Genomic DNA, 8,716 nt, shown 5'->3' with positions numbered 1-8,716 from the left:
TGCAAATTAATTATCCACGGTTCTCGGAAAGTCTCATCCTCTTTTAAATAAATCTCAAGCATTTGGTTCTCGGAAAGTCCCGTTTTCAAGATAATTGTTATCCAGCAGTTCTCAGAAAGATCCACCTCCTTCAAGTCAATTATTCTTTAGCATTTCTCGGAAAGTCGCACCCTCTGCCAAAGTTAATTATTGTTAGCAGCTCTCGGAAAGTCCTGCCTTTTCTCAGCGTTTCTCGGAAAGTCTCGCCTATTACGAAGTCAAATTTCGTCAGTGTTTCTCGAAACGTCTCGCCTCCTACTCAAGTCAATCGAGCTTCCGCATTTCTCGGAAAGTTGTGCCTTCAACCAAAATATGTATTAATTAGCGGCCCTCAGAAATTTTCGTTGCTTCAAGCATTCTCAGAAAGTCTCGCTCTTCTAACGTCAAGTTTGCTCAGCGGTTCTTGGAAAGTCGTGCTCTTCATTGTTGGTTCTCAGAAAGTCTCAGTTCGCCTATATCTCAGGTATGATTTCTTCTTATGGATGGCGAGCCTCCTTATGTATTCTAATAGACTTTAGACAACATTCCCCGATAGTCGACGGACTCTAAAATGTTCTCGACGACAGGTCCTTGGCTCAGACCCCTTGAGTCGCCTCGCGTCGCCATAGTCTTCAGGTTGTAATCTTCGATTGACCTGGAGACTATTCTTTGAGTTTTGCCTTGTCCAAGCCTTAGTCAAAGTGGGTGCTCTGTGGACACCTGATTTTTACACCGCCCGCCAACCACCCAGTGATGATTGGGCCACATGTTTAATTACGCGGAGCGATTTATGACATTTCGTAAGTTCATCGACACGTGACAACTTAAATAATCGAGTCAACCTCATAGTCGTCATCTACGCGCCATTACGGTCATTTTAACAGTAATTAGAGTTCATTCGGAGTTCGGGTCAAAAGCCGCTTCCATTTTCTATACCGTCTTAAACCCGAGTTAGAATATTCTGGAATTTTCCTTAGTAAAATTCCTAAATTATATCTTTTACCACGAAAATATCTACTTCTTGAAATAAGGAAGCCTATATCTTCCCTTTCCAAAATCAACCGCGGAAATCTTTCTTGTTAAGGAGAAAACTGCCGAAGAGAGAACGCAGCAGGTACTGCGCCTCTTCGAAAGGTCGCACTTCCTGCTGTGCCTCTTCCTGGGCTGCTTTTTCTCCAGTTTTCAGAGGTATGACCGAACAATTTGACCACTACACTTTAATTAACTCAATCAATTTGTTCTAAACCCTCTTAAGAGGGCACTTTCATATAACACCGAGTCGAGCAATCACTAATACGATAACTTAGTTAATCGATCTTTGTCAAACATGTAAGTCTGAGGGTGTAAATCTCAATTTTATTCATTGTGTTTTATTTTGTATTAACTAATGTACGAATTTATATCACAAGTATGCTCAAAACCATTCTTTCAAACCTATTTTTCAAAACAGCAGCGAAAGACGTCCTAGAAGAAACGCATCAGCAGATGCGCCTTTTGGAAGGATCGCAGTATTTGTTGCGCCTATTCCAGAGGTTGCTTCAATGCCACTTCCTTTCTTCTTCTTCCTTGAGTACATGTTTTCTTTATTTTCTTTCGTTTTCTCTTCTTCTTTCTTTCAAAGTTCTTATTTCCTGTTTGTAATTCGGTTCTCATTAATACTTTTTAATAATTTCCGACCTAAATCCCTTATAACCAATATTCGCGGGTTTTCGTCATTAAATTCAAACCAGGGTTTAAGAGGGCCGATTAGTTCATATCAAGTCCCTTTAATTCGTCTTTAATATACAATTTTGATTTGTTTCTTCGTCAATTCTTCGTTTTTCAAGTTTTAAGCTTTGTTTATAAATCAATTTCGACATCGCAGAATAACTAACTTGTTTTATTTCATGTTAATTTATCCTTTTATCGCTTTGTGACGGTTTCATATGCACGTAATATAACTAAATCACATTTACTCGAGTTGTATAACAATAATCAACGTTAATTAACCAAAGAACTATAACAATTTAACGAGTCTGACTTTCACAGTCAGACCAGACTCAAGAATAGACGCACAGTCTGATGCGCTTCTTCTAAGGGACACAACAGATGATGCGCCTGTTCTGAAGTGGATTCTGCCTCTGAACTTATCTCTTTCAGATGTAGCTTTAGATTTAGGGCTTTAATTGGCTATTATCTCATATTATCACTAATAATCCGACATATTTGCATATTTTAAGTTTCAACTTTTCTATTTCTTTTCAAACCCCTTTTTTTTCGAGCGTATTTGTGATGTAAATTCTAGTTATCCCATTGTAATTCAATTCCAATTTATTTCTTTTTGTAATTTATTTATTTTTTTTCATATTATGTATGATTTATTTACATGGAAATCATATGTAATTAATCTAACCTCCTACTTCGACCAATAATTCCTAAATTGTTTGTAAGACCGACATAGTTAATTCCCACATGCTAGGTTAACCTGTTAATGTTGCATCTCATGCATACAACTGCCAAAATATCGAATATAAATAACATCCCTGGTCTTTAGTAGAGGCTGCTATCGAGGCGGGCGGGATTAGGTGTTCAAATAAACGAGCTTCCTAATACGTACCCTCACCCCTTACTCAAGATCTTTGTGAACATCCGTATTTATTGGCATCACGAGAGTCATTCTGGACATAGAATGCCAAGGGTAACGAATTTCTTATTATTCATGTCACTACTTTGTGTCTTGACATGGCATGAAGTATTCAAACGGTTCTAATTTTCCAACAAAATTGGTGGCGACTCCACAAATGCATGCTTGTCAAACCTTTCACCGGTTTCAATGCCTTTCAAATCGGTAACGACCCAAAACGTCCCTCGGCCTCGCGCCGCAGTCCCGTGGGAGAAGTGTCGCCGTCTCGAAACCAACACGCGGGTCCGCGTGGCACGGGTGGTTGTGTCCTAACCTTCTCTTCGTGTATTATTCTTCTTTCCTGAGTTCAAATCCCAACTCCTTCACTTAGCCTCGATTTGCGTATTTTCCACTTTTACACTGACTTGCCTCGTCGGGATATCGGCTAAGCAAAGGTAATGCTCTTATGTTCCTCATTTACCCAAACGACATTGTCGTGATATCCCATCACCAAATCCAAATTCGCACAAGGTGAAAATTGATCCAAATGCTCTCATATCCTACCTTAATGCGTGTAATATTTACAAAAAATGGTGGTTATTGAGGACCTCCACCAAACCTATCATTTTGGAAAAGCATTCATCCGACTCCTTCTCGGGGAGGGGGTCCTCGAGGTAGAATACTTCTACGGTACCTCTTTCATCTCCTTGGTAATACCGCTTCACCCTTTGACCGTTGAGTTTGAAGCTTCCACCTTCTTCGCTCCAAAGCTCAAATGCACCTTAGGGAGAGATGTCCATCACTTTAAAAGGCCCTGGTCACCTAAAATGGATCTTCTTGTCAACAACTTTGGCATCATGTCACTTCTTTGTTTGATCTTTTTAGATCCTTGAGCTCTCATATTCTTCCAACCTCAATTCTTCGAGTTCACTTATTTGGAGTAATCTTTTCTCACCGGTTATGTCAATGTCGAAATTCATCTCTTTCAAAGCCCACCATGCTTTGTGCTCATGTTCAACGGGTAACAGACAAGCCTTGTCATAAACAAGCTTATATGGAGTTGTCCTAATTGGCGTCTTATACGCTGTTCTTAGTGCCTACAAGACATCGGGGAACCTTTGTGACCAATCTTTCTGGCTCTTGTTGGCCACCTTCTCCAATATAGCTTTGATTTGACGATTAGAGACCTCCACTTGCCCATTTGTTTGAGGGTGATAGGCAAGGGCGGTCTTATATCGCACTCCATGAGATTCCAACAAAGCCTTAAAGGTACTTTGTCGAAAATGAGAACCGCCATCGCTTATGACAACTCTTGGGGGTTCTGAACCTTGGGAAGATCGTGCTCTTAAACAACTTCATCACTACATTTGAATCATTAGTAGGGGATGCTACCGCTTCAATCCACTTGAAAACATAATCGACGACCACCAAGTGTATTAATTCCAAAATGTGTTAACAAATGGGCCCATAAAGTCGATTCCCGGCAATCAAATAACTCAATTTCAAGGATATTATTGAGCGCCATCTCATTCCTTGTCCCAATATTGCCGGTTCATTGGCAAGAATCACAAGATTTCACTAAAAAGTGTATGTCTTTCAACATTGAGGGCCAATATACCCACCTTGTAGCACCGTGGCAACTATTCTTGAAGTAGTCAAGTGCCCACCATAGGCCGAGTTATGGAGCCTATCCACTATTTCCATGCCCTCCTCTCTTGAAACACATCTTCTATACATACCATCACCACATATTCGACACAATTAAGGCTCATCCCAAAAATATCTCCTAGTATCACGTTTTAGCTTCCTCCTTTCTCTAGCATCAAGCTCATCCGGAAGAAATCCGCTTACCAAATAATTTGCCAAGTCTGCAAACCATGACACCTTTTTGGTTATCACCATTAGTCTATCCTCCCTTAGACATTAAATTATGGATCCACTTTCATCTTTGATTCCATGATCATCAACCATGAGTCTTGACATGTGGTTGGCCACGACTTTTTCAGCCCCGAATTTGTCCATAATTTCAAGATTAGTAAAAAAACACACCACAAGAGTCGCGGCATAGCATCTCTCTTCACCATCAATTGCGTCAAGGCGGTGTGGTTCGTGTAAACCACCACCTTGGAGCCCACTATATACGGTCGAAATTTATCAATAGCATGGACAATTGCAAGCATTTCTTTCTTGGTGGTTGAGTAATTGCATTGAACTTGACCGAGTGTCTTTCTTGTGTAGTAAATGACATGGTGTCTCATCTACAACTTGCCCCAAAACCGCTCCTACGGCATAGTCGGAAGTATCACACATAATCTCGAAAGGGAGACTCCAATCCGGTGCTCGGATGATGGCGGTCGTCACTAATGCAAGCCTCAGCCTATTAAAAGACTCAAGGCAAACTTGATCAAATAGAAAAGGAGCATCCTTGAGGAGAAGTAAAGTTAACGGTTTTGCAATCTCTGAAAAGTCTTTGATAAACCGTCTATAAAAGCCGGCATGACCAAGAAAGCTTCCCACCCATTTCACATTTGTAGGGGGTGATAAGTTTTCTATTTACCGCAACCTTGGCTCTGTCAACTTCTATTCCCCTCTTGGATATGATGTGGCCAAGCAGAACTCCGTCCTCTACCATAAAATGCCATTTTTCACAATTAAGGACTAAGTTGTGCTCCTCACATCAACTTAAGACAATAGACAAATTGACAAGACCAGGATCAAAAGAATCCCCATGGACAGTAAAGTCGTCCATGATGACCTACATACTCTTATCTAAGAAATCGGCAAATATGGCCATCATACACCTTTGAAAGGGGTCGAGTGCATTACACAACCCAAATGGCATTCTCCGGTAAGCATAGACTCCAATGGGGCATGTGAATGTCGTTTTCTCTTGGCCTTCCGGGTGAATTGGGATTTGAAAGAACCCGGAATAACCATCAAGGATATAATAATAGGAATGCCCCGCCAATCGTTCAAGCAGTTGGTCTATGAAGGGGCACGTGAAGTAGTCTTTGCGGGTGGCGGCATTTAGTTTCAGGTAATCAATGCACATGCGCCACCCGGTAACCGGACGGGTAGGTAGGGAAGTTCCATCCTCGTGCTCAACCATGGTTATCCCACCTTTCTTGGGGACCACGTGGACGGGACTTACCTACTTACTATCCGTAGTTTGGTAAATAATCCTTGCCTCCAACAATTTCAAGACCTCATTTTTAACAACCTCTACCATTTTCGTGTCCAATCTTCTTAGACCTTCTACACTAGGTTGACTTCCGTCCTATGAGACAATCCTATGCATGCAAAGACTCAGACTTAACCCTTTTATGTAATCAATGCTATAACCCAAGGCTTTTCTATGATTTTTGAGAAGTTTCAAAAGTTTTTCTTCTTGAGTAGCATCTAGGTTAGCATTGATGATAACCGGGTAACTCTCCCCCTCACCAAGAAGTGCACATACTTGAGTGTGGGATGCAAAGTATTGAGTTATACCTTAGGAGGTAGTATGCCTTCAACTTTCTTGAGCACTTTATCATCAACTTCATGAAATTCATCCATCTTCTCATCATGGATGCCAAATTGGAAGGCCTCTTCCTTCTCGGCTTCTTCTCTAGCCACTTCTTTAACAACTTTATCAACGATTTCAATTGTGCAAGCTTGATCCAACATTTGTTTCTTCACAAGATTAGGCATGTTAAAATCGACAATATCGCCATCAATTCTAAAGGATAGGTTGTAATACCCCGTATTTAGGACAAGGTTAATGGTTAGTTAGATGGTGGAATTATATTAAAATGGATTTTAAAAGGTATTTAATAATTATATTAATTAGATGATTATATTGTCAGACGGAAATAAAATAATTAAATAATCATAAGTCGGGAATTGTTGAAGCTCACATTGGCACACGTGTGGCTCGTGTAATCCGTGAATACAATAATACAATACTACTAATAATACGTAATAATAATGGTAAAACAATAATAATAAAGGGAATTGGAAATTAGGTAGTTTCCTCCCTCTTTCATTCCTACAACTATATAAGCAAGTCCTGCCTACCTGATAAGACATATACAATCATAAAAAACAAATAATTCATTGAAGGCAAAGGAAGAAAGATCTAAAGGGAGAAAAGTAGAGGAATTTCATAAAAGTTATCGTTTCAAGGTAAGACTGTCTTATAATATATTTATCTCGTCTTATTTAATTAAATAATTGTAATAACACCGTATAAGATACGGTTGACCTTAGGACCTGCCGTGAACCACCGTGACCTTAGTGGGACCATCCTTCACCGCCGTTGACCACCGTGGTTGGTATTTGGGGCGTCTTAAACGAGGTAGCCGTGTTGATTTTAGACTGGTTTATGACCCCTGTTGTGACTCGACTTGACTTGGGACCGGGTTGGTTGGACTCGTGGTGGTTGGGCGACGCTAAGGGTGGCGATAGGGTGGTTTTAGGTGGTGGTTTGTGTGGTGGTTGTCGGGAATTGTATATATTATTGGTGTTGTGTGGTGTTTGTATTAAAACCGGGTGTGGCGCTGTCGTGCAAGACCATGGCATGACCTGGGGATTGGCTGTAACACCCCCATCTACCAAGGAGCCTTAATCAGACCTTCCCTAGCAGATAAGGATGTTACCATCATGGTTGCCCGAGGACAGTAATAATCAAATGTCGATAATAGAACTTTTATATTATATTACAAGTTATTTAAACCAAACAAATGATACAAAAGATACAACTCATGATAACTACCAACTAGGTGAAACTATCTCTGTCAAGACGCATGATAGACTCGTCCCTCCAAGAACCCAGCTAAGCTCCATACATCAACCTACTAAGGCTGATTGCTCACCATAGTGGATCACGGCAGACACACAAGAAGACAACACAACCAAAACCACACAAGGTCAGTAACCGAGGTAACAAGTACAAAAGCAGACACAACACAAGTACCGTAACACACACACACCTTGCCTCCTCCAACCATCCACACATCTCTGATTGCCCGAAGGTACAGTCCTACCAGTGGGGGACCGCAGCCGTTCCCACCTAAGCCCCGCTCGTTTAATCCGAGCGATAAACCTATGTTCGCACTACAAGAAAAACTAAAATAGGCGACAGATTTTTAGCGACTGAACATGGTAGTCGCCAAATTGGCGACTGATATCAGAATTAGCGACTGAAATTAGTCGCTAATTTGGCGACTGCTTTTTTTAAAAAAGGAAACTTATTTAGCGACCGACTTTCAGATTTAGCGACTGAAGTCGGTCGCTAAATTGCTTTATAGAAATCCCGCAGCTTTTTTCTTCCCTCTCTCCTGCTTTACTCTTTCGAACAAAAAAAAGGAAAGGCGATCGACAAGAACGACGACACCACCAAGAACGATGCCACCACCTAATATTCTAGCCGTGGCCACCGTCCTCACCGCCTCCACCACTCCTATTTAATTAGGTTAGTTTTTTTTTTTGTTTAATTTCAGTTTAATTGGTTTAATTTGTTAGAATAATTTGTAGTTAGTTGGATTAATTTGTGGTTAGTTTGTTAGATTCATTTGTAGTAAGTAGGTTAGATTAATTTGTAGTTAGATTTTAGTATAATTTGTGTTTGAATTAAAAGGGAATGATTAAGGGGGTTTGTGTTTAGGTTTAGGGTTATGGGTGGGGGTTTGGTCGGCCGTGGGTCGCGGTGGGTGGACCATGGGTGGCGGTGGGTCGGCCGTGGGTGGGCCTTGGTGGGTCGTGGCAGTGGTTGGTCGTGGGTGGTGTTTGGTGTTGGGTAGCTAAGTGAAACCGTCTTATTATTATTAGTATTAAGCTAAGTGGAACCGTCTTAATATTATTATTATTACTAAGTTAAGTGAAACCGTCTTATTATTATTAGTATTAAGCTAAGTGGAACCGTATTTTGCATTAATTGAATTATCTAAATGGAACCGTCTTTTGGATTAAGAGAAACTAGCTATTAGCTAAGTGAAACCTTCTTTAGGACTTGATTTTGATAAATTTAGTTTGATAATGCATGTTATTGTTGAATAACCCTATTTTTTTGTTTTTCTTTTCTCCATCGAGGGTTGTCACGCGCTGCTGAGCACCCCC

At 40.6% G+C, this 8,716-nt stretch overlaps 1 pseudogene; it reads right to left on the bottom strand.

Annotated features, from left to right (window-relative positions):
• Positions 1–4,548: 4,548 nt before the first annotated feature.
• The window catches only part of LOC141641132 (uncharacterized), a 225,159-nt pseudogene continuing 220,991 nt past the window's right edge, over positions 4,549–8,716 (bottom strand).

The sequence above is a fragment of the Silene latifolia genome, chromosome 2 (genome assembly GCF_048544455.1).
Source record: "Silene latifolia isolate original U9 population chromosome 2, ASM4854445v1, whole genome shotgun sequence".
Taxonomy (NCBI): domain Eukaryota; kingdom Viridiplantae; phylum Streptophyta; class Magnoliopsida; order Caryophyllales; family Caryophyllaceae; genus Silene; species Silene latifolia.
Note: the sequence above shows the minus strand (reverse complement) of the source record. Positions and strands in the feature narration are given on the sequence as shown.